Source organism: Pseudomyrmex gracilis, unplaced genomic scaffold, assembly GCF_002006095.1.
Source record: "Pseudomyrmex gracilis isolate BER0280 unplaced genomic scaffold, ASM200609v1 scaffold_92, whole genome shotgun sequence".
NCBI lineage: Eukaryota > Metazoa > Arthropoda > Insecta > Hymenoptera > Formicidae > Pseudomyrmex > Pseudomyrmex gracilis.
The window spans coordinates 546,185-573,050 of NW_018020676.1; the positions used below are offsets into that span (position 1 = coordinate 546,185).

General features: G+C 36.8%; 1 protein-coding gene across 3 annotated transcripts in view; it reads left to right on the plus strand.

Annotated features, from left to right (window-relative positions):
* Window positions 1–13,310: 13,310 nt before the first annotated feature.
* Window positions 13,311–26,866, plus strand: part of LOC109855572 (zwei Ig domain protein zig-8-like) — a 121,642-nt gene continuing 108,086 nt past the window's right edge. For 2 of the 3 annotated variants that reach the window (XM_020429990.1, XM_020429993.1), the window contains exon 1: window positions 17,592–18,265. The gene's annotated coding sequence lies outside the window, so the exon portion shown is untranslated. Of the gene's footprint in view, window positions 13,350–17,591; window positions 18,266–26,866 lie in introns of those variants that run through there. The other variant, XM_020429992.1, reaches the window with a different exon arrangement.

Sequence of the window (26,866 nt, forward strand, 5' to 3'; positions counted from 1 at the left end):
TATAAAGCAGTCTATTTATGTTTTTTCATATTTTCTGTAATAAACAACTTTTTCGAGAAAAAAATTTTTGTCCGGATTTAAGTGGCGGACCCTGTATATGTATGTAAATATAAATTTAAAAGTTTTTGGAAATATACATACATGTATACGCTAATATTTTACTGTTACTATCTAGTTTTTGCGCAGAAAGAGAACGAGAACAAAGAGAAGCACTTGGCAAATAGAAAAATGTATAAATTTTGGAAAAATAGTTTCGTTTGCGCAATTATAAATAAAAGGATTTTTTTCTCGCATACATAGATATATTCTACCGAACAAATCTCGCGTATTTGTTTTTCTTGCTAACGTTTGCGTTACAAATAAACGATTGAATGGAATAAATGCTCTTGCCGCGGTATAATGAAATTAGTTTCTGTTGTATACGTTTAGATGTTGCGCACACGCGATAACTTTGCATCATTAAACAACGCAAGAAGTAAAGTCGGAGAGTGCGAATAATGAGAAGAAAAAAGAAAACATTAAAACAAAAGCATCGAGTGATTAAACCTAAAAGCGTGGTAATTACCGCGAGATCTGATTAGGTTTGTACGGGAAACCACTTTTCTTAATTAGTAATAATTTTTTTTATATCCAGAAACATATCTAGAATCTATAATTTTTTAAATTTCTCTTACTGATTTTACAATAAACATCAACGAAATGCACGGGGTAATTAAATAACGTAATAAATTTGTTCATTAAATTAAAAAAAAAAAAAAAAGGAAGCGCAGAATTGCACTATATTTTCAAAAGAAGATCGAAGGTCGTAAGGAACACGTTTTTCGGTTCCCCAGTTCCCGAGAGGGTTGTTTGGCAACTGGCCAGCGTAGCTCAGCTCCTGTCACCCCCGACTCTCTTCTTCCGCTTTTCTATCTACCCTTGCTTTTCGCGTCACTCTTTACTCGCCGCACATTCGGCAGAGAGGCGGAGTGCCGCAGTGTGAAAAGATGCGGGCAAACTCCATGGTGCTTAAAGGTCGTCGACGTTGGCGAATTTTAAACGAGATTGTCGATGATGCACGACCGTTTGCGTTGTAACAACGATGACGTTGACCAGACGTTAATCCTGAAGAAAATTATTTGCCCTTGATGTCGAAGGTCACGGAGAATTTACTTTCGTTCGATTCCGTGCGACGCGTTGCAGAAGGTAAACTTATGTCGTATTCGTTTTCGCTTCTATAAATCATTCTTTAACATTTAATCATTCTTTCGTTGAACAAACACGTTACTCACACCTGGGTGACGGGTAAGTTTTTTCATTTTCCATTTGCGGGTGACGGTTTCACTTATCTAGTAAATCATATTTTACGTCGAATTTTAATGCAAAATTTTATTTAACAGCGCGATTTTTTTTAATATATCACGTAAAACCAATACTTTGAATCTTGTACGAAACACGTATGATTTCTATTGAGCGTTAAACGCGTTAAATTCTTGAACGCGGTAATTTATTGAAGCAACTTCTTGAGATACTAAAATTTGCATAACGTTTGAGAAGTAAAACCGAAAAGAGCGCACGTTGTTATATACGAGAATTTTGAGCAGTTAAGTGAGAGAGAGAGAGAGAGAGAAAGAAAGAGAGAGAGTAGGTAGTTTATAGGCAGGTGCTTCCGCTTGTCAAAAATGTCATTCAGGCGAAATGAGGTAAGATGTAGGACAAAAGCCTCACACAAACTCAACTAGCGACGAAAAATGGGACGCTTTTTCGGAAAAAGCTCTCCGTGTTGGAGTTGATGGAAGGTGCTTGCATGTAGTTAGTATGCTTTGAGGCACGATTTAATCCGACGTGGCCAAGGTATCCAAAAGTATCCTGAAATATTCAGTTAACGCTCGTAGCATCGTAATGGGAAAGAACTTTAGTTCCGAGAGCTTTTATAGCACCTGGCAACTTCGCTATACATCCCGACACAGTTTCACCCACCAGATTTCTTATTCCAATATCTACCTATCAATATTGATCTCGAACCGCCATTATTAAACGCAACACAGACCACATCTGCTTGAAAAATATAAATTTAGTTTGCTGTCTAAATAGTAACTGGGAATATTTTAAGGGGGAATTCGCGAGTTTTATATACGTGCGAGTCAGATAGGCAAAACCGGAATTTAAAATAGCGACTTACGGGAAAACTTTCGTCGATACTTTTGTCACACGTTATCACAATATTTATCGTTTTCCTTCTGCCATAACTTGTTTCTAATATTGTTCCTGTCGTCGCGCGATAACGTATGCACAATAACGCCATATATTTGATTTCGACGGAAATCAAATTTCTCATTCGAACGTATTGTGCGCTTGGATTTTCTCAAATGTATTTTTGCACCTTTATCGTCTTTCTCGCACACGTTGACTTTGGCGTAACCGTTATTACGCCAATGTGCGTGAACGTCATGCTTAAACGATGTAGAACTTCCAGTCGAATGGGATCAGCGACGGATCTAGTCGGTGCGTATATATACGTACAGCTTTAACGGAATTTTAGTGTGAAAAGTTTCGATCGTTTACTACGCGACAATACTGTTTTATTTCTCTCTCTCTCTCTCTTTTGTCGTTTTTTTTTTTTTTTCACGTTCTACGCTAAAGCTGCGCGATAGGAACGCGGAGATTTTGATTGATTTGTCCAATAAAACGGTTGAAATGTTATTTTTGATAAAACAAGAATATCGTGATGTTCACCAATTTGTTCGACAATTTTGTTACGACGGATCTATGCGTAACACAATTAATTTTTTTATTCGAAGTGATCTATTAAAAAAAACAACAACAAAAAAACAACAAAAAGCTACAAACACACTTCGCGCACAACTCGGCATCTTGAATTCTCTCGCGAAATTTGTGGGGTTGCATTTTGCGGATAACATCGAATCGATTCCGTCATTCGCACCGTGAACATCGACGCTGTTTTATTTATTCCGCGCCCCAAATCGCGCTGGGGTTACGGTTCGTTTAGCCGCTCCTTAGTGTCGTATTTTCGCGACGCGAAATGGAGAATTGAATTGGCCAACGAGAGTCGTCACGAGTAAAGTCGACGAAGAAAGGGGTGGAGACGTATACCGCTTGGTCGGATTGAAAGCGACGCGGTTTTAGGACTTGCGGAACAAGGGCAGGCCGCAACTAACTGGACGAGTTCCCGAGTCGCCGAGGCTGACCTCGGTTGCTTGTAACGGACTCACTGTTTACACAGATAAGAGTAATTAATGTCTTCTCGGCTCCGACTTCCCAAACGGGCGGAGCGCCTTTTACCAACTGTAAACGACACACACACACACACACGTACACACACACACGCACACACAGTAGAATAGAGAGAATTTCCATTATTGAAGCGAGATACACGAAATGCTTGACATAGAATTGAGTAACATTTCACGAGAACTTGTTTTGAGTGAAAATGTTTCTATTATCAGAATAAGACACAGAGGAAAAAAACGCGGGCATTAATTAAAACAAAAAAAGCAGATCTCCAGTAAAGCGAAATAAAAATCCAAAATAGAAATCTCTTTTCTCTCATATCGTTAATATTCAAATCATTATTGATGCAGTCTCTCTGTGTGTTCGCGTATATATAGGAAGACAAACCTGTCCACGGCAAATCACATCAGCGGTATTTCGGGAAACCAACGTGACGTGAACCGTGGTTGATTCTGCCAGACTGGAAGACCACGTTTGCAACGCGGCGGGTTAACGTTGTTTAAAGGGAGCTAAAACATTTGCGGTATCATACAAGGGATTAAAGTTACGATTTTATGGTGTCCCGCAAAGCTAATTACATCTTGAACGGATTAAGGTTGTACAACTGTGTGAGCCTCAAAGATAACAACGGTCAGATTTAACTTCCGCTCCCTTTATCGCGCGAAATTTCGTTACCGATATTTATTTTCACTCCTTTTTCATAAATATTGTGTGTGCGCGTCTTTTATTTAGATATATTAATTTAACAGATATGATGTGTTGTAAATACGCGTATATATATATATATAAATAAATGGTTTTGAAAACGTATTTAAAGCCGGGATGTATTTAAAAGAAAAATCATTATCTCTAATATTAACACGTTCGCTATACCACGGTCTGGTTGGAAAAACCTCTGCCTCACAAATCATTCCCCATTTAATTAATTATTATTTTAAACAGCAACAGCAAGGTTCAGAACTAATTTCAGTTTTTTACACGATTATAAAACGGAAAATTCACGGATGTCACATATGCGTGACGCCGAGCTGTCGAAGCAAACCGGCGTTGTCACATATATGTGACGCGTTGTAACGAACGTGTTAATTGAATATAAATTTGTAAAATTTGTGATCAAAAATTTATGTATCATAAAACATTACGTTTTTTTTTACACTCTAATAATAACTGCTGCGAATAAAAAAAAGTGAAGGTCGATAATTTACTCAAGTTTTATTTTGCCGTTCTTTTACGTATTTTAGTACACAGAGAGAATCTTGAGATTTTCCGGTAACGTCTTTTGCGGTGACTTTTACGGCTGAGCAGTAGATACGTATGTTATCCTGCGGGAAACTCCAATCTACCGAGATTCTGGTAACTCACTTGACGTTGGACCGTGACCGATCCTACCGGGAAACGCAAAACCGCGCTTGTCACGCGACGCTCTAAATGTTACTCAAACAAGCAAGGCGCCCATTCGCAATTCGCCGTAAAGGATTAACGTCCTTCTCTGTATAGTGACCCGTATAGTTTGACCCTTGTTAACCTTTGACATATAAATGTTTGATCCCACGACATTGTATTCATTAATTTACGAATTATTTGAACTATATTTAAGAAAAAAATGTAGAAATATTATTATTATTATTATTATTATTATTATTATATTATTTCACAATTATTATTTTTGCAGGCATTGTTTACTTTTAGCTATGTATAATGTGTGTGTATAATATATGTACATGAATTCTCTAAATTCAATTGTTCCTGTCGCGTTAATCTGTGCCGCTATCAAATTGCAGCTATCTGTTCGGGAAAAATAGCTGTAAAAAATAGAGAAACATTTTTCCGGTTGACGAATTTAAAAGCAAACCAGTTTTACCGGCAAATAACAATAATCTCGCTGCGTAAAAATCGAGTTTGACAGCGATGAAATTAGTTGGAGAGGTGGCAAAAAATTTAGGCGTATAAGCCAATCGGTAATACGTGCGTGAACCGCGCGCGCGAAGTCGACCTCTCGCGCCTCTCTCGCACATTGTCATCGTTTATTCACGATGCGCGGAGAACCGCGCTAATGGTCTAACGAGCGGGACGTTTGGCGCGGATATTGTTTTCATTTTGTTGCATTTGTATGCAGCTAAAATAACGAACATAAAAAATAATGGTAGTGAGAGAGAAAAAGAGAGAATGAGAGAGAGAGAGAGAGAGAGAGAGAGAGAGAGAGAGAGAGAGAGAGAGAGAGAGTATCAGTGTTATCGAGCGAGCATTTGTATTAAAATTTCGATATGCTTGACAAATTACATCAGCGATATATGTTACTAGAGCGATATATGTTTCACGCGCACGTCACTACGCGTCAAAAAAAAAAAGAAAAAAAAAAAAAAATTAACAATTACAAAGACCTTTATCGTATTACACATAACATATTTTTATCTCATGTATACCGCAAGATCGTATGTTTGTATGAATGGCGCGCTTTCTTCGCGAGAGATGCGCTTTTACCTGTAAATTATACAGTTTCTATAAATTTGCTTGATGTGTTAAAAGCTCTTGATTGCCACGAAGAGATTATGTTTATGGAAACACTTAAATACCTTAGTTACCGTAAGCGGAACGTTTGCGTGGCGTCCGACATAATGTGTAATATATCTGCACTTGGTATCTCATAACAGCATTTAGTAATGCGAGAACGGCGGGGAAATCCTCTCGACGCCAGTCAAGAGATATTAAATGGGTATACATACACTCGCGGCCAGTCAATTTCAATTTTAGCACTTTAGTTTCCCTCGTGAGTAACTCCCGCACGCTATATTTTGTTCCATTAAAGATTTCAACATTCAAATACATACAAGATATACGGCGCGAAATCACAGCCGATGTATTTCGAGTCGACAGAAAAAACGACAGAACGAAATTTTATAACAAATTTACGTATGCAAGAGAAACACGCCAATCACGATGTAGTACACGCTCTATAATATATCCGTCGGTGACAATTTCCGTTATGACAGTTTGTAATTAAAACTTCCAGCAAAAAAAATAAGTTTAAAATATTCACATATTCTCTCTCTTTCTTTCTTTCTCTCTCTTTCTCTTGGAGATGGTAAAAAATCTGTGTAACAGCGTGTTGTACACAACGGCATGTTCTTTCTGATCGATAATTCGAGTGAACAGTTTCAAGAGATTACGTGGCATTATGTAATTGATGGGTATCAAATCCATTGACTGGGGAGAGAAGGTTACCTGTGGGCTGAAATGTCATGATGTGCATGTTTCGCGAGTAAAAGAGGATCAACATCACTGGACTGATCCTGGCTTACGCGATTCAGTCGATCGAATGCGAAAGACGACGATACGCTCGTTAACTGTTTAAAAGGACTTTCACACACAGTGTGTGTGTGTATATACTGTAACTATTGATATTTCTCGGAGTTAAAGTGTAATGTGTGTGTGCGCGCTCGCGCGATATCTTAAATAGATTCCGTCGCGCTAAAAGTTTTATCGGCGCGTAATTGCACGTAAATATTTTTACGATTTATCTGAAGTAAAGCACAATTTTCACATTTTCGTTAATTAGGCAGATTGAAATAATTACCTTGTTTATCTCGTTAATTAATTTAGTGGAAAATAGCGTTTGCGCAAAATGAAACACGTGATAACGTGTTGTTTAAACGTGTTTTTCGAGGTATAAATTCTATGTTCATTATATATAAGGTAACTCCGGGTATGTTTGCTCGGCGCGCCGGGTTTTACTCCGCATAGGTCAGAAAAAAAATAGAAGAAGTGAAGATAATTTGCCCGCAACCATTTTGTTACACGTCTTTATATTTGTATCGTGTTATTGCGATTTCTGAGCTTTTTATTGTTAATGTAACTAACAAAACCGTTAATCGTTAGTTGTCATATTCGTGATAAGTAGCGAAATAATTTAATCTTTTAACTAAGAGATATATATTTTCACATCTGATTTAATAAAAATACGAAATAAACAAAATTAAACAAAAAATAAATATTTCTGCTAGTTAGCAGATGTGCACGCCGCATCTAATTTATTTAAAGCACAAACAAAAACGCATTGGAACTTTCACGCTGTACTTTCGGCCGCCTTGATATTTTCCCACTTTCAAAACTTTTGTGTTTTTTACTTTTTTGTTTGCGCGAGAAAGCACGAAAAGGCGGAAGTTCGACCTAAGCGCTTTCCAAGCTTATCGTGATATTACGGTTTTATTAATGTCGTGACAAATGTATGCATTATCTAGTAAATAAATGCATTTACTAAAAATAGTAACATTTTTTTTGTGTTTAAATTGATACTTTTGCTAAAATTGCATGTAAATGCATATATAGACTAAGTGTATATATATTTACTAAATAAATTTTGCGCTTTTACTATAAATATATATACACACATCGTGAAATACTTATATAATGTCAGATAAGAGACAAGCGCAAAACGAAGTAAATAAACAATTTCCGCGCAAAAATTTCATTCGTCGTTCATTTATCTTCGTTTGGCGAAGATAAACTGATTTATTAAACGATTTAAACGGTCCGCAAACGGTTAGAAAGAATGATTGACGCGTACTCGTGTAGAAAATTCATCGAACTACGCGCAAATCCCTCGCGAAAACTTACTTACTAGGTAAAGATATTTGTCGTTAGATGTAATAAAACACAGAATCAGTGTCGATCTTGATAACTCGGTTAAGTTCTTTATTGAAAAAGTCGTACTTATAGTTAATACGTGATATCGACGCGTGTTACGATACGATGAAGCTTTCGTTAAATGAGGTTTATGCGCTATATATATTAACGCTTTTAGCTTATATTACTAGCGCACGCAGTATTAAGCCGAAAGGGCTTGCGTGCTGCCTGCGCGTACGTGTATCGAGTAATTGCAATTACTAAAATAATAGGCAAGCTCGAGCTTGGCAGAAACGAGTAGAGAGTACGATGGAGAGATTCAAAAGGTGGGGATCGAAAGACGGTCAATGAAAGAGAATGATGGGGTAAATGTAATAACCGCAATTTTTCGCGGTGCCTGCTCCCATCGTATATAATCCACTTTGTAATTACGACCTAAGAAACTTCAAGTTTACGAGAAGACCGTAACTTCGGATAAACCTGCTGTTTGAACAAAAAATCTAATTGGGAAAAAAAAAAAAAATGAAAAAAAAATAATTAGTCGCATGTTTAAAGATGGATCAATTTGTGTGTGTCATCGTGAGAGATTGAAACAACTTTCATGATACAGGTTTTCTCTTTCTTCGCCGTTCTCCTCGAAGCTTACGGACAGTAATGAGCTTTACGAACAATAGAGAGACCGCTACATCGCTCTCTCCTGACTCCTCTCATTTTTCAAATGAGCTTAAGACTCCGTCGGTGACGGAGTTATAAATCGACACAACGAAAATCTCTAACAAATTTGTGAATAAAAATATATACACAGTAAAAAAAAAAATGTTAATTTTAACATTTTTTGCATGTCCCAGGAGGTCCACTCTAAATTGTAAGTTAAAACAACTTATTCGTTGTGAGTCACTTATTGACAAACTAGTAAAGTCAAATACTTGACACAATACTTTACATTTATATTTGTTATTTTGACTGTAAGCGTGATGTAATAATAACATATAAAATAATTAAAACTGCACAAAACAATAGTTACAGTAACTCGTAAGAAATGTTAATAAAACATTTTAGTTTGTACAATGTGGCCACAGATTTTTAAAATTTTTTTANACATCTAGATTAATTGAAATCATTGTGTTAAAAGCACTTAAACAATATTCCATTTTTAAATGACATGCAAAAAATGTTAATTTGTGAAGTTAACATAAATTTGACACGTGAAAAGATAAAAAAAATAATAACATATCAGTATTATGTTAATTTTACATTGAAGTAATAATCAAAACGTCGTAACACAAGAAAAGTTCTACATTTTGACGCACAATTTTTTACTGTGTATGTATCAAGATATTAAATATATATACTGAGGCATGCGAAATATACTGGACTACTTTGTTGTTTTGCGAGCACGCGCGCGCGCGCGAACGCAAATGTGTGTGTGTGTTTGGTAATTGAAATTAAAATTCTCTCTGTGCGCAACATCCCGGTGCTTCTGTCGTCGCGAAATTTATAATAGTAAGCCGGGAGTTGTATTTCGAGGCAAATGGACAGAAAATATTCCAAGTGCCTACGGTCGCGCCTAAGTTGACCCTTCTCTTCCTTCCACCCCCTCCCCCCTGGGTGAACGTGCAAACGACCGTGAGAGCGGCTCGGTTGAACCTCCCCGAGGTTGAAAGGCAAGGAGTGCAAAACGCAACGCCGTTCGTTCGTTCGTTCGGCCCACAGGTATTGTTGGGACGCGCACTCGACACCCGGAACGCACGACATCGCGCGTTATGCAACTGACTGCCGGGCAACGCGCCGGTGTGCAGCCGTTGGCTTCATAAAGCAGCTTTATCTAGATCGCCTCTGGAGTTACGGGGCTGAAAGTACGGGCTATTAACTCGCAAAGCGGCGCGCGGGAGTGCCGCCACTGTGTGTTGAAGCGAAATGCCGGTGCTTCTGACAACCGGCTGAGAAATGTTTATTCTCCTGCCCCGCCTATATCGAGGACTTCCCCAATGTCGCTGATAATTATTTTGACAATATCGCTTCGCACTCTCACTTTAACGAGAGCGAAATACATAGGATATATGCATATTGTGCCGCATGACGTAAATTCACGCTTTATGCGGAGTACACCTCCGCTCGTATATATATATGTATATAATCTCTTCGTTTATTTTCAAGTCGTACACACATCATATATCTTGTTGAATATTACCAATGAAATTACGCGGTTGCGCTCCGGAGATGCGCGCACTTGTTGGAGAATACCAAGACTAATGATGCGACGACATAGTAAACATACATACACGTAACTGTAACGCGCTCACGGCTATTTACGGTATTTCAGAACGACGCGCTATTCAAGTACCCCGGATCTCCCTTCGGGGAGTTAAACGCTGTCGCGGAATAACTAATCTCAAGCCGAACCGCAAAGACGAATTCGTCGTGGAAATAATAAGAGAAAATGCCGAGTCGAGACACGTCGAGAGAAACGAGGAATTCGGAGCGTTCGGGTGTTCGTCACGGCGTGAAACCATCGAATGAGGTGGACGAACGGACACATCGGACAGGAATCCGTCCGAGGTCGAGATACGTCCGAGACGAAGAGAGAGAGAGAGAGAGACCCGTTGTACGCGAGTGATCCAATTTCCAATCCCATTGCAGGATAAACAAGGTATGAAGCCACGCGATACCAATAACACGGATCGTATACTCTTTTGCTCGCTTCGCCGTAACTTCTTACGACGCGTTACGGATGTGCGGCGTCGGGATATTGCCCTCATTTCCGAACAGTGAGCGTTTTTATACTCGGAAAAATAAGCAAACCCGAGTAAACACTTGTACATTTGTTATATCGTCGCGCGCGAAATTCAGAACTTAATTGAAGAGACAGTCAGATCGAACGCGATCGTTGCTTTTGATCGAGCAATTTATGCGCGATCGAGTGTACAGGGCAAATGTCTCGCATATTCGCGCATTTATTATATTTCAGTCGGTGCTCCTTACAACACCTGTCGAGCCGTAGAATGCAAGCGACGTTATCCTGTTTGTGTGTGTGTGTGTGTGTGTATGTATGCGCGCGCGCGCGCGCGTGTGTCTGTATGTATGTACATAGAGCTTCGTCTTGCTCACCTTCTAATGGAATTGGAAATTGGATCACTTGGTACAACCTCCTCTTACGTACCTCAGTTTCTTAGATGGATCTTGTCGAGATATCGTTCGGACACTGTATCGCGCTGACGAAATTGTGCTTCATTCGTGTTCACTCACGTCAAGCGAGTTTCGCAACTGTCATACCGGATCGTATACACGGGGCGAAACCTAACGAGTGATGTACAATAAGAGTATATGTACAATAAAAAAGATAGATGTACATTCAATAGTTTAAACACTCACAAATCTCGCAGCACTGCGCTCTTTGTCGTTTAAAGAAATGCTGGATTTAATGAGAACTGGATCTCGTACATGTTTTGAGGTGAAGGTGCGTTAATATAGAGTTGAGAGATTTATAATAATCCGTATCTTTGTTCCTTCGCTAACGTGTGACCGTTTCGCCGGTGTAACAAAATTGAAAACAAAGCAATTTTTCGCGGTCGCTAAGCACACTTAAATTGAAACATTCGAGGATGTGTGCGCAGAGCTATCTCTCTCTCTCTTTCTCTCTTTCTCTCTCTCTCTCTCTCTCTCTCTCTCTCTCTCTCTTTCTGTCGGCGCTTTGTATACGTTGCAAAAGAGGAATTGAAATTGAAGCGAAATACTCGCAAACACAATACTGCGTCGTGTTTCTCCGTTCTTTGAAAACATCTCATTGACAATTCGATCAAACCGGTGAATCGATATTAGAAAATACGCGTTTCAAATATACACGTAATTATTTGTTGTCTTTGTGTGTGTTCCCGCGTCAAACATCGTCAAAGAGACACACGTTTTCCTTCACTTAGAAAGAAAAATTACAAAGCGATGTAATACTTATGTCGTTATAGTTCTCGCTATCTTTTCGCAAATATAATTCCAAAAAGCTTACACAAATGATTATAACACGAGATCATAGCCATGTACATATATATTAGTTGGCAAAGAGATCCGGCAATAGATAGATAGACGGATAGATAGAATGAGATAGTTTGGGAAGAGTGACGAGCTGAATGTATCCTTCGGCAACTCAACATGACGCGCGGAAATTCAAGGAACCTCTCGAGCACTCGATCGAGATCGCTTTCGTATGTACAAGCAAATTGTGTATGTAGGAACAAAGTCTCGGGAACAGTTTCCGTTTGTATATGTACACACATATTCATGTGTATACGTATACAAGTATACGCGAATAACGAGGTAGTATGTATACATAGCGTATTTACATGTATATATACTATATATAAAAATATATATATATATATATAGTGTATATACATATATAGTGTGTATATATATACATATACACATATGTGTGTGTATGTACATGTGTATACACACATCAGATTGTATATACGTATTCATACGAGAGCGTGGACGAATCACGAACGCTACCATTAGGATTTTAGCCGAGACGAAGGCGACATTAAATAAGGCGTTTCCGCAGCAAGTTGCCGCGTTGCCAGTAACTTTCAAGTAGATAAGCTCTACCTCTCTGTCTGTCTTTCTCTCTCTTTTTCTCTCTTTCTCTCTCTCCTTCTCCTTCTTCTTTCCCCGTCCTTTTCTCTCGCGAGAAGATCCACTGCTCGGTGTAATCAGCAGAGTTTAATCCATCATTTTTTTCTTCAGTCGGTCCATATTATACGATTACTACTTGGATTTTCGCCCACTTTGCGGCAATTTTTTTAATTAGAGAAGTAATAACTTTTTAGAACACTTCAAGTGTGAAGGAAAAATTTAAATGCTTTAGCAAACTTTACTCGATTTTTATTTGTTTGTTGTTAAAGTGATTTTTATTTTAATTTTTATGTTTTTTGAACACGAATATAAGTTTGAACATATAATTTGTAGGATATTTAACAACTGTAGGATATTTTTGCACAGAAAAAGAGAGGATTACTTTCTGTATATCGGGTAAATACTTCTTGCTCGTGAGGCTAATTATTATTGGGGATGTACGAAAGTAGCTAATGCATTTTCATTAGTCCGAACAATTTTGCGCATTAGCGAATGATAATCCGCTTTATGTCAAATTTGTCTCACATCGATAACAAGTGCGAAACAAAGTTTCATTATGCACTCTCTCTCTCTCTCTCTATCTGTTTGTCTGTCTTTCTCGCGTGCGCGATATAAGCAAATGTGTTAATCTTCTTATCGTCGGCGTTCAGCTGACGCTGCTGTATATCGAGTGGAATATAAGTGCGCGTGACATATTTCGTTGCGCTCGTACCTTAGCAAATACGACATTAGCCGAATAAACCGTTCTAGGACTTAATATCGCGCGCCGATATCGAAGAGAATAAAGCTCGAGAGTTGCCGTTGTCGTCGTTGAAATGTCGTTAGTGACTGTGTGCTTCGTTTTACGCTGACTTGAAATCGTCGATACGGTAAGAATGCAGAATTTTATCAATCGATCGCTCTGCGACATTTTCGTTCGCGAACGCGGGCGTCGCACTTATCGCGGATGCTGAGTATCCACAATCACAAGCAACAGAAATACATACATGTGTATGTTTTTCTTTTCAACGCGGCAAACAAAATACATTAAGTGATAACATATTTTTTTAAATTAACATGTAGTCGATTTGCTTTAATGATTATACGTCGGAATTGTTGTACGTAATATGTAATGCGCGTATACTATTTATTTTCGAGAAACTGAACGAATCTGACTTTGCATATTCAGATTACGTATCTATAGAATACTGTAATGTCATTTTTTTGTATTTATATTCTTCAATATCCGGCATTAGCAGTTCGCGCGAAATCCCTTCTTGAGATACGAACGGAGTTTCTCCGGTTTTCTGTCGTTTCTGAGTGGCACTTCAGCGTCGACGGAGTTATAAAGTTACCAGTTCGCAAAGGAGCAAAAAAAGATTCCGCGAATCGAACATTAAAGTTGAATTAAATAAAAAATTCGTTAGAGATATGTTCGATGTGATGAATTCAACGAGAAATACAAATCGATAGAAATGCATGGAAAAAAAATATGAATGTATGTATTATGATTTATTTATTATTCATACGAATTTTTGTCATGCAGTTTGCAGTGAAAAATAAACTAGTTTTTTCTTTTTACATGCCGTATACTCACTGTGGCGCTCGTATAAACATAAATTGATAAAATTCATTAAAACTTTTCTTTTTTCTTATTGTGCGCTAATAATAAATGTGCGTGTAATTCAATCTGTGTGTTTCAGCAAAAATAGATTTTATGACAATTGAATGAAATTTATAGATATTTTATAGATATTAAAAAAATTTAATAACTAATTTACAAAACAAAAACGTAGATTTTGAAATTTAATAGAGCTTTATTAAAGCTTTGTTCGAATCAAATAAATGGAATTGTCTTGTATGTAATATAGATCTATGACGATCCTAATCCACTGATGTTTCTAGTTTTTAAATCGCATAATTAGAAAGAAACGATAATTTCATGAACAATTTCACGAGTCTTTACAACCGCAACGTAAAAAGCCCATAAAGTTTTCAACACGGAGTATTAGCAAACACTTTGTGCACCATTTGTTTTATAAATAAAGTAGATATTAGCCAGATAGGAGCTCATCGTTACGGACGGTACTTAGTGCCGCGTCGACAAATCTCTCTTATGCGAAATGTATTCTTTTACTTTCTATTCAGGGAGCGGAATAATATTTATAAAGTACTTGTGGTCCGAGTTTCTCGCGGAGTTTGAACTTCTCACCTGAGATTTCCATCGCTACTTACGTGCTTCTTCGGAATCTTTAAACATGCATCAAGTTTTCGAAGTCGTATAATTATAATTTATGATATTATATTTACATAATTATTTCTCTCTCTCTTTCTCTCGCTCTTTTTTTTTAACAAAAAATATAGCTTTTTTACAAGTGACAAGTAACTTTACTAAAATGTTTTTACAAAATATGACACTAATGCAACAATTTATACTAACGCTGACATTCTAACGCTTGCGTAAATAAAACAATGTACATTTTCATTAACGTGAAATATTTGTTTAAGTATACATGCTTTGTTATTCAGAACTTTTGTAATATTAATATGTAAGTACAGCTTATTGTCAGTAATTAAAATTTGCATTTCCACCTATTTTATGTAATTAAGAAACTTTATTTTTTAATAAAAGTTTTTAGCTCGTTACTGTGTCACACATAGCAAGATATACATCATATGCATATAAGAAAAATTATGCGTATGTTATCTTACTTTTATTTACATTTTTTTCACTTTTAATTAAAAACTTTTTTATAGAGACATCCTTTGTTAATATTATTATCACTTCTTTATTAGCGTGCATTTTTTTATTCTTAAATAATGTATGAAACAAGTGTGGATAAATTACAAACAATTAATATCATGAATAATTGTAATCAAGATATAATAATAATCACAAGATTAATAAACAAATTAACAAAGCGGCATATATATTATAATTAAAATATGATTAAAACGAGAGAAATGAACATATAAATCGCGCGCGATTAAATTGCGCGCATCTAGAATATATATCTAACACCTGTCAAACGCTGTACGAATAGTTATAGCTACAGGTTGTTACAATATTTTGTGAAGCTGAACCTTATTGCTATCTCGTACACGTTGAACGTCTTTCACGATGGATGATCGCGGACTTCAACCCTCGAACTCTTATTGACACGTACTGTGATGCACGTGTCGATAGAGGATCGAGAAAAATGGACAGAATATGTATGTGTGTGTGTATATATATATATATTATATATATTTATATATGTATATATGCATGTATGTATGTATGTATATATTCTCAATGGACTAGCCTCTTTTTTTTTACTATCTTTTTCTGTTCATGCAATTTTGTTTTTTTATTAAACTGTTAAATAATGCCATATCTTTAAAGTCGCGACTGTATTTTTACTTGTGTAATCTAAAACTTAAATTCACATTTCTCCGAAATCTATGGTACTGAATCTGTATGCCAACACACCGTGCGTGTGAAATTAAAATTTATTCCTTATTATAAATTTCTTTTTTACAACGGTGAGAAACATTCCTAAAGTAGCTCTTTTCCAATTCTCTTAAAAGAGACTTTTCCCACATCTCCTCATCGCAAAACAGAAATTTCTGAAAAAGATGAATTTTATAATTTAATTTAATAATTTAATTTCACATTTTTACAATTCTGAGAGTGACTCTCCTCCAATTGATTTAAGAACTTTTTTTTTATCTCTTGCGTATATAATAAAAATTCTGTTATCGTTGTATGTATATATATTTACATGAAAATTATACACATCGCAGTGAAAGTTTATTTATTGCTTGCGCGCACGCAATGTAATTAAACGTCGCTCGTATCTGTTTCAATTCGCATCAATGCACAAAGATTAATCTAATTCTTGTAGAGATAATTTCCAAAATTCTATCTTCGTGCACGGATAGCTCAATGCGTGGGCTGATTCGTTTATTGATACAAATAAATAATCATCATTTTCCCATGTAGAGACACATTGGTTGATGTTATATTGGTGTATACTCGCTGTCATTATATCACGACATACAGTTGTCAGTTTATACGCGTGGTCATTTCAAGAATGCAATTGGAAGCATTCGATATTAGCGTTGATACGCCTGACTCGAATCAATGAGTTTCCCGCTTGAATAAATATCAAATCAAATTCTTGTCAAATACATTTGGTCAAATTGCTCTTGTAAGTCACAATTACGTTATTTAATATATGTTAATTGAGTTGTGACATTATATCAAAAGTTATAAAGAACACATATATATCTTGTTTTGTAATTGAGCCAACATACATAAAAGATTAATAGCAGTGCAGCGACCAATAATTGTACGATTTGTTCTTTCTTTGACTTTCTCTTTTTCTTTCTCTCTCTCTTTCTTTCTTTCTCTCTATCTCTCTCTCTCTCTCTTTCTCTATCTATCTATCTAGATCTTTATCTTTCTTTCTATCACAAATTAAAGTTAAAAAAAAAACTATCGCAACTGCAAAGTTGTATCGTGAAAAAGATAGTCTGCGTGTCACAACGCAAGATTGAGCGAAACAAAGAAAAGTATGAGAAAAGAGAGAGAAAGAGAGAGAGGGAGAGAGAGAGAGAGAGAGAAAGAGAGAGGGAGAGAGAGAGAGAGAGAGAACCGTTGAAGAGAGAAAGGATTGCGTTAGAAGAGGAACGAAGGAAAGCACGGAGACTGCGTGAGAGCGGGAAATGTAGAGTGCAGGGGTGAGGCAGAGAAGCGATGGAACGAGGTTGGCGAAGAGGGAGGCACCGACAGAGATAGAGAACGAGGGTTGGTTTGCCAAGCTCAGTTACGCCGCGCCCCTTGCGATGAGCGTTACACTACACGAGTGAAAACGCAGTGATCTTCTTTACGAAAACGATCATTCGTTCATTGGGAAAAAGTTTCCAAGCTTCTTCGGTCCTTTTTCTCCCGTTACGTGGTGGTGCGAACAACGCGGTGGCAACTGTTTGCATCTGAACGGTTACGGAAAAACAACGTCGCTTCGTTGAGAAAACAGATAGCGCGTCGGGTACACGTGTTTATACAATTAAAAGGATTACCACTTGACTTTGTCGACGCTCACTGACGTCATTGTTCTCCAAATCGCTGTCTCGATAAGAAAAAAAAAAAAATAAGCAATGTCAAATAATTATGAGAGACTGACTATTTAGCGTAAGGGAAAAGACCGACGGTGTCGCAAGATTGACAGGAAAAAAGGTGCGTTATATTTGAGCGAAATCTCGTCCACACTCGTGCAAAAGAATGTGTTCGCGAATTGCATTCGTTTTTCGACTCTGTGTAACGAACAATGCATAGTTTTTGATTAACAAAGAGCAATCGAGTGTAATGACTGTATTAGTTCGCTCAAAAGACATTCGTCGACGGAGAACGCTCACGTAAATCAAACTAACTCGATCGTAAAATTGTGCGAAACGTTTTCGTTACTTGCAAAAAAAAAAAAAAAACCTTGAACTTTCGCTGCTCGAAGCCAATGCAAATTGCTTACAGCGAGCGCGAGTGGTTTCAACGATGTAGAGAAAGAAATGCTGCAGGCGAAGCTTTGTTTTTGATAGATACGATACTTTTTTTGCAATAAAAAAAAACAAAAAAAAAAGATGAGCATGATTGAGTGATCTCGCTACGTGATTCTACGTACGTAAGTTTTTCTTTCGCTGTAAAAAGACATGAGATAATATAACTGAATCCCATCGCGATCTTTTTTGATCGTAAGACGCGCGATTTGGATCGGACGGGAAGGGAAATCAAGAAGCGGTTCGGAACTTTGAGGCATATCCATGAGAGGTAAAGAGTTCATTTAATTTCAATATGCATGATTTTTCGTTTGTTTGGCGATGCTTTTGGCGCGACTAAATTACTAGTTTCTTGTGCGATCGTACAAATACGTCTACGAGGTAGACGGATATAAAAAAAAAAAACTAATTACACAACGTGTCACGCTGCAATTTGCAAAATTGTTTCGAAGAATGTCTATGAAGAAGCGGAAGACCCGAAGAACTTCTTGCGGAACTGAAAAAAAATGCAAACAGAAGAAGTATCAACTTTTCTATTAATTTACGTAACGGAAAGAATGTGCCAATTTGCGTTCCACCCCATTCGCGTTGTTTCAATCGCAGTAACATTAAAAAAACACGTGCAATAAAATTGATTAAACCACAAAAGCGTATATTGGAATCTTTTTACAAAATCGATTTCACGGGAAAGAAATCAAGCGTTGTTCCGGCGTCCTATATTACACACTGATATTTATGTATAAATTCGAGTTCATATCAGAGAGAAAGAGAGAGAAAGAGATAGATGGATAGGTAGATAGAAAGAGAGAGAAGTCAGCCAAAATCCGTGAATCTCGAAAAGCAGAGTTTTCGGGACAGTGAGGTATTCTCGGTGCCACCGGGAAATTATTACGAACAATCAATTTTAACGTCTCACACGCGAGCCAACAAGGTAATACGGACGGATGCGCAGGAAATCGAGGACGGAAACTTGAACAAGCTTTTAACCATCTGGACGGAAATGTCAGGAGCGCACAGACGGTCGAATCCATTTTCCGCGACAGTTCGAACTTGTTAGATTTGGGCGACCGGTCGAACAAGTAGTACCGTTCGAGTTTTAAAAGTCAAGCGCGGCTCAAGTTTTCCACCAGTCAAACTGGCGGAAGAGAATTCGCTTTCCCACATGCGCGTGTGCGAGACAGTTGTGTATATGTCCTCGCGCTATTGAAGCGTCTATAATTGTCTAGGTCAGGCTAAGACCGATAGGAGAACTTGAACTCGATCGCCGACTTTGTCCTCGATTGTCGATCTATACGCCTATATTAAATGTCTCATCTTTCTCGGAAAGTCGCGTTACACGTGCAAACGGATGAGTATAGACATAAATCCTAGTTTTTTTACTCGATTCTTTTTTTTTCAACCCGATTTATTTTTTCACCATTTATTTAACGTAACTATATTATTATTAAACTTAATATATTATTATTATTTTAAATATATTTATAAGACATAAAAGAAACATAATCCGAGAGTATATGTTTTACTCAATTTTGTCGATACGTTTGACTTGCTTGCGGAAGAAAGTGCGGAATTTCTCTCCCGAACGAATGACTAATAAATAGTCTCGATTGTAGACAAATTAAAATCGTTACACGCGAGCATTCTATCAATTGGTTTTCGCTAGTTTTTTCCCGCGACAGGAGGAGATACCGTCATTCTGAAAATCCGACGAGCTTTCCGCTTTTTGTCAAAAGATTGAATGATTAATCGTGCGGTCCTATATCCTCTTGTGTCCTTTGACCTTCGTACGTGTGTGCGTGTCTCGACAACCCTACGCAACATGCGGTTATTTTCGCGCGCGCACACGCGTCATTCGGCCGTGTACGTTTTAGCGAACGAGAATTCATCAATGTCTGAACCTGCGGAGCGAAGCCTTTGTGAGTGATTAGCCGCGCGGCTAGACGTCCATCATTCTCTCTCCTTCTCTCTCTTCTTCTCTCTCTCTTTCTCTCTCTTTCTCGTTTCTTATGCATCATCGCGTCTCAATAGCCCAATATATTTCTAATAGCTTAACTAATAATACTTCGATTTTTTATTTAATTAATAATTTTTTTTTAATTAATAATTTGATTATTTTATATTTGCGTAGTTGCTTCGCAAATCGTGCACTTAATGTTGCTGCCGCGCGCTGAATACTGACAAATAAATTATCCTCGTATACGTACGCGAGATAAGCTTTTTTAAATTTAAAAATCAACAACAAAATAAGAGCTCGAAAAAGCAGTACACATTATCTTTCAGCTTTCGTCTTTTTGCACATTATTCGCTAAATTATTATGTCTTTCTTCTGACGCGCAACATCGTATAAACCTCCGCTATGATTGATGCAATTTACAGCGTTAAGCGCATAGATTCACTCGACGCATCAACACTGACCTCGTTTAACCGGCTTGCCGTTTAATCCGCGTGAGATAGGTACGTACGATTAGACGATTTCGGCGGAAGCGGGGAACCATTCGGTATCCTGCGCGCTTATCCGCCCGCTCAACGGCCTCGTCCGCAACCTCCACGCTAGTCATGTAGGGGTCCGAATTCGAACCACGGATGGTCGGTGAGCTTATGAGCTTTTCGACGCGCGGATCAACGGAATCGGTGCTTACCGAACAAGAACGACATACCCCACGTCGTATGTATGGCTATCGATCCATTTCCATATACCCTCTCAAATACCGTCTCTCTCTCTCTCTCTCTCTCTCTCTTTCTCTCTCTCTCTCTCTCCTTGAATGAACATCGTCGTCTATAGATACATAAATTTTCAACAAGACGTTATATTGATGTATGTAATATCGTTGTTCTCAGTAAAAAAATACATAGTTGAAAAAATCTTCGATTATATTCCTGTATTTGCCCAAAATTGTTGAATTATTCACGTTCGTATTTACCGTCAGAGCTCGATGTATCTCATAACTCGAATAAAAAGTTGCGTCGATTTACTTTTAATTTCACTCACTCACGGTGCTTTTAACTTACGCGAAGAGCGACGCTACACACACACGCACCAAATTACAATTGAAATTCAGTTTTGTTTACGGAATCCACACGGAGTTACTTAGCGAGCGAAATGTTCAAATAGTGCATACAAAAAAAAATACATACAATTATATACAAAGAATAGATAATAATATGAACTTCTATGAACCTCATTGAAAGCTAATTACAATACGTGTATTATATTGTTCGACTGACGTTCATTATGAGAAATGTATGTTGTAGACACATAGTAGGTTAATCATATATCAGATAATAGACATCATGAAATACTGTACACACGCGGTGATCAAATATAGATGCAATTACCTACGTGCAATCGATCGAATATCCGTGCAGAACGGACATTGGTTTGAAATATATTGCAACACGAAAGGCGTGTAACACCGTTTCATTGTTGCACGCAAGTTAAAAGAAAGATAAAAAGAAAGAAATCACTATTATTTATTCCGAATAGTAATTTATAGTTTATTATCCGTCAACAATAGGTAAAGGACCAATATACGAGTCAATATACATACAGGATGTTGGTGTGTAAAAAAAAAATGTAGCTGAAAATGACAGTTCAGACGTTTTGACCCGTGTGGCTCGGATTTTCAATGAATAAGTGAGTAAAATTAGAAAACTAAAAAAAACTAAAAAAAAATTACCAACACATAAAATTGTAAACTGCGATATAAACGCTTTGCAATAATAAATAAAAAATCTCATCAAAAACGAAAAAGTAGGTATATCAACAATAGAATAAAACGATATCTAGGTTATAAAAACTTAAAAATAAATAAATCTATAAAACGTCTGTTTAAAAACCTATAATAAATTATAAAAAAACTATGAAAATAGTTATATAATAATAAAAACTCTCTCTCTCTAATTATAAAATTTCAAAAGAATTATAAAAATAAAAGTCAAATAAAAATAAAAGTCAAATAAAAATAAAATAATACTTGTTAAAGATATAACCAGAATAATATTCAAACCATCACAAAGATAAGAACACAATACCTTTACAAATCTTGCTTATATATATATATATAGTTTTCTTTAACATAAAATTCGATAAAAAATTTCTTTAAAATCAAAACAAGAAAAAACGAAAAATGACAAACAAAACGAATTCTATTTAAATTTCTATATAATAATTCTATATATTATAAAAAGAAATATATTGTAAAGAGAAATAATTTCTTAATTTTTAATTTGTCTGTATTTGACATAATGTTAATAAAATTCTTGTAATTTAATACAAAGCATTCACTGAAAAAACAATCCGATTCATGAACCGAAACGTCTCTATTGCTTTTTTTCAATGAAAACTATATTTTTATACACCAACATTCTGTATGATGATTCGTATTGATCCTTTACCCCTCTAACCTATTGTTGAAATTTTCACGAGCTCTTTCACTTGTTTATTTATCATCTGTGTTATCTTTTCAAACCGAGAAACCGAGAATGTGTGTATCGGTATCGTAACGTTAAAAATTTTTAACGCTGAGAAATAATGACTTCGCGACAAAAAGAGAAAGAGATAAAAAAAAGGAAGAGAGAGATCATGTGATCCCGTGACAAATTTGTATATTGGACGCGAGCGAAAAATTGACTGAGCAGAACTTGAACGTTTTCATCTGAGAACACACTGTGCAGCACGAAATGGCTTCTCGAAATTACTTTCTCACGGCGCAATCCGAAATATTGCTCACTTTTTTCTTAATACAATACAGTTTTGCATCTCTATGAAAGTTCAATCAGCGACTAACTGGATTACATCTCACTGTTCGCGTGCAATTTTTGTCGATGATATTTTTTGCGATGAGCGTTTTTCCAAATCGTGTGACTTCGCTGTATGTACATACATAACGAAAATACAGATAAAACCGCATCGCACAGTCGTCGGGAAGGGCGTTGAGTTTAATCAATCATCGCGAGCAACAAAGTTGCTCTCTCACCCAGTGAGAGAAAAATATCCTATAATATTTCGAAAACACCGTAAATTGGATTACGTACGTGCATTAACACAAATATTCCAGAGCAATTTTTAACCCCGTGAGTCTTTTCTCGACGTTCTGTGGACAAATGATGTAATTGTTAAATTCGTAATGGAATATTGCAAAAAATAGCAGAATTGCATTTCCCGTATTTTTACGCATGCGTGTGCGTGTACATACATAAACCGGAATTTTTTACTACTCTCGCGTATCAAGGTTTTTTTTTGTTATTATTATTATTATTATTATTTTTCTCTTTTCCCCGCTGGATTCTACTTCCGTTCACCCACGTATTTGCGACAGTGCTTATTTCTCTTGCTCGGCCCAATGATACTCGTTGCGCAGGATGTTAATTTGCAAGCAATTCAGTACAAATCGTAGGGGAGGGGGAGAAATGAGTTCTTTAAAAAAAAAGTAACAGAAAAATTCATTTTCCACGCTGTTTGTTCTGAACGCGTAGGGGGGTCGGATTCCATTCGTGCGGCCGCTGTTTTCTCTATGCTCCCCATGTTACGAGAGCAGAATTGCGACGCTCCACTCTCTCGAATGGAGAATCGCACGGAGATCTCGAGGAAACGAGAACGACAAATGAATTTCAGCGTGATTCCAGCTTTGTAATCCCGTTTAAAAGATAATGAGAATAAAAATAAAATCTCTCTACGAAAATCGGTCTACTACCGTTAAGCTTGTTACAACTTTTAGTTTGACTTTAGCTTTAAGCTTAACGTACGTTCGGTCATTATCTCTTCTCTATAATTTTCTAATTTTCGCACTCAGGAACGTTGGTATTGCCGACGAGAACCAGACATGTAATTAAGCAAAAAACAAATCGGATTACCAACCGGTTCTATAAGAATTTATCTAATTTCTATTATTATTATTTACTCGCGCGCGCGCGCGCATCTTGAAGTTAATTAACGTTAATTCCGTGTGTACCAAAGGAAGTTTTTGTCAATTCATTTGAGGAGCGTTTAATTCGATTTAACGCATGTGCAACTACAAGCGTCGCGTGAGTACGCGAGCTGCTTCGCTGCAGAAATAGCAACGTATGCGATCGTAAGCGACAACTTATCGATACAAACTTGACTGGTGTCGTGTGAATATTGAATGACACACACAGCGTGCATACACGAAACGTAAATCAACACGGTGAATGTATTAATTACCCGCTTGCAACAGAAGCCCGTTCCCAGAATTTAACAGGTGCCTCGCGAGGCTGCGAGCGAATTGTTAACGTTACTTTTACCATTACAATGCAAACAATATAATTACGATATTATTCAAAATTGCTTAATTACAGGGTGAGGAAATATATTGTAAATTACAAATTATATTATATTTTATAAAAAAAATAAATTTGGAAAAAATATTTTATATTTGCATATATATATATATAGTAAATATATGTATATGTTTATATTTACATATATATGTATATATATATGTATATATATTTACATATATTGTATACTGCGAATTGTGTAATGAGTAGCCTCTTGTTTGCACAGTAGAATTATTTATATAAGCAAAATACACACGTACATACGCATGCAGTAGAGTTGACAATCGAAGAGTAGAAAATATATAAACCGAACGAATCGAAGAGAGAAAACTATCAATTTTTTTTTACATTCATATTAAATTTGATAATAGATTATGCATAATTATGTGTATATTTTGAACGTGTGGACTTTCGAGGAAGCTTTCCAAGCGCGCCACGTTTAGCATTCTTGCGTGTCTTTTACTTTTCCGATTTTTACGGCGGCACAAGCAGCTCTCTTCTCTCGCACGTTGAAAACATAACTCTTTTCGCGGTTAGAAATACGTGCCGCGCTAGAGAATGAAGCTTCGTACCACTCGCGGTGGTACAACACACGCGTAAATTCGCGTGTTCCGCCTTTCTCTTTCTTCCGTCTTGAAATAAAATTGCAAAGTGTTAACGTAAGATACAGCCGTGCCAGAGTTTCGTGAAAATTAACAGCATTTCCGCGAAATTGCGTGTGCATGAAAACAGAGTGACTGAGTGATGTATATTTGTATAAAGCTTTTTTGTGTTTATTCGTGCTTGCATGACGCAGTCGCGAAAATTAGCGCGTTAAGAGAAAATATGTCACCGCTAAGAAAAACAAATTTATACGCGTACTTGAGCACGTGAAATAACAAATTGATCGTTAAAATATCTAAAAACTCGCCGAAATTTTTGTTATACACACATACACACAATTTCAGCCAATTTATCACAAACATTTGGAGAAAAACAAAGTGCATCAAGTGCGTTTTTAGGGAAGAGCGCGGCTAATTACGGACGACTTTTTATTCGAACTATTATAAATCTTTTCACACAATTAGATAGACTAATGAGAATTGTTTTAAAAATCGTTTGAAACTATTTATCGAACTTAAGAAGTAAGCACTCTTAGATCCTGAAAATATTGCATACGTAAGTAAAAATGTATTTTGATGAAAAACAGTTAGAGAGTGACTCAATGGGGCTACTCCGATAAATTGAGATAAAAGTAATTGTAATGTAATAAAGTTACATAATTATTTTAAAAGAAACAATAAAATTAGATATATCAATCAAATCTTTATTAAAGCTTTTATCTCTTATTTATAATAATTCGTACTATACTTTTAGAAAAATGTTTAAAGAATTAAACTAAAATTAAAAATGTCTTTCAATAAAACTTAAACATAAAATATACCGTGAAGTCGTTAACAATGTAAAAACACTATAAAAAAGTAACTTATTAAAAACAGAAAGGCAATCCTGTTTTCAGGTAGAAATAATTGAACTTCAAAACACTTGGCCCAACTAGTCCCATATCAATGATGGCTGAAAAATTTTTTTATAACTAGAATCCGCAAATAAAATAGTAACACGAACATAAAGTTAAAAAAAAAAAAAAAAAACAAATAACAACTTATGTTAAAAAAAACTTTCCTGGTTTTTATTAATCAGTTATAATTATCACGCAGGCCAAACGGGAGCAGACATATAATAATTTTACTTTTTGTGCAAAAAAATAAAAAAAACGCTCGTATTCGCCCGTTGACGACCGGACGCAGACTGGCGTATGCAACAGTCTCCGTTTCTGTCTGCGTTGTTTTTACGCAGGTATTCATACGCGTTTCGATTATTAAGATATTTGCAAGTCCAACCTGCCCCTATGCACGACTAGTATTGCTCTGCTCTAAACGCAAAATAGTTTTTTACCACGCACAGTGCGTGCGCATTTATGCCATTTTGTGAGTTTCCGTTGTTAATCACGCAATATATAACAGACAGACCACATTACGGCGCAGCGCTTCAGAGACACGTATAAAGAAACATTATCTTTACTGATTCTGTCTTGATTAAAAGAAAATGACGCGGCGGAAATACCGGAATACAAACTTTTTAGTTTAACACAATTTGCAACATTGTCTTTGAACAGTTTTTAGTCATAATGAATGATAAACAAGTCAATCAAGAAGCCATTATCGTCAGATATGCTAATTACGGAAGCTGGAGCTGGCTCTAACACAGACATCCTCGTCTTAAGTTTCTGCCGACAACATCCACTGAATTGCTAATCGCAGGACCATCGGCGCGGCAGGAGTCTAACGAACTTTCGTGACGAATCTCGTTTCGACCGTGCTCGCATAATTTCGCCATTGAACACGGCCGAGAAACGGTACGCGCTGCATTCCACGTCGCCTCTATGTGGCATTTCCTTTCTCGAGCAACCTTGCCTCAACCCAGTTATCCGACCTTGTCGCACACTTGCTCACCCTTTATCGTATCTTTCATCTCTCTCTTTCCACTCTCCTCTCTCTCTCTCTCTCTCTCTCTCTCTCTCTCTCTCTCTCTCTCT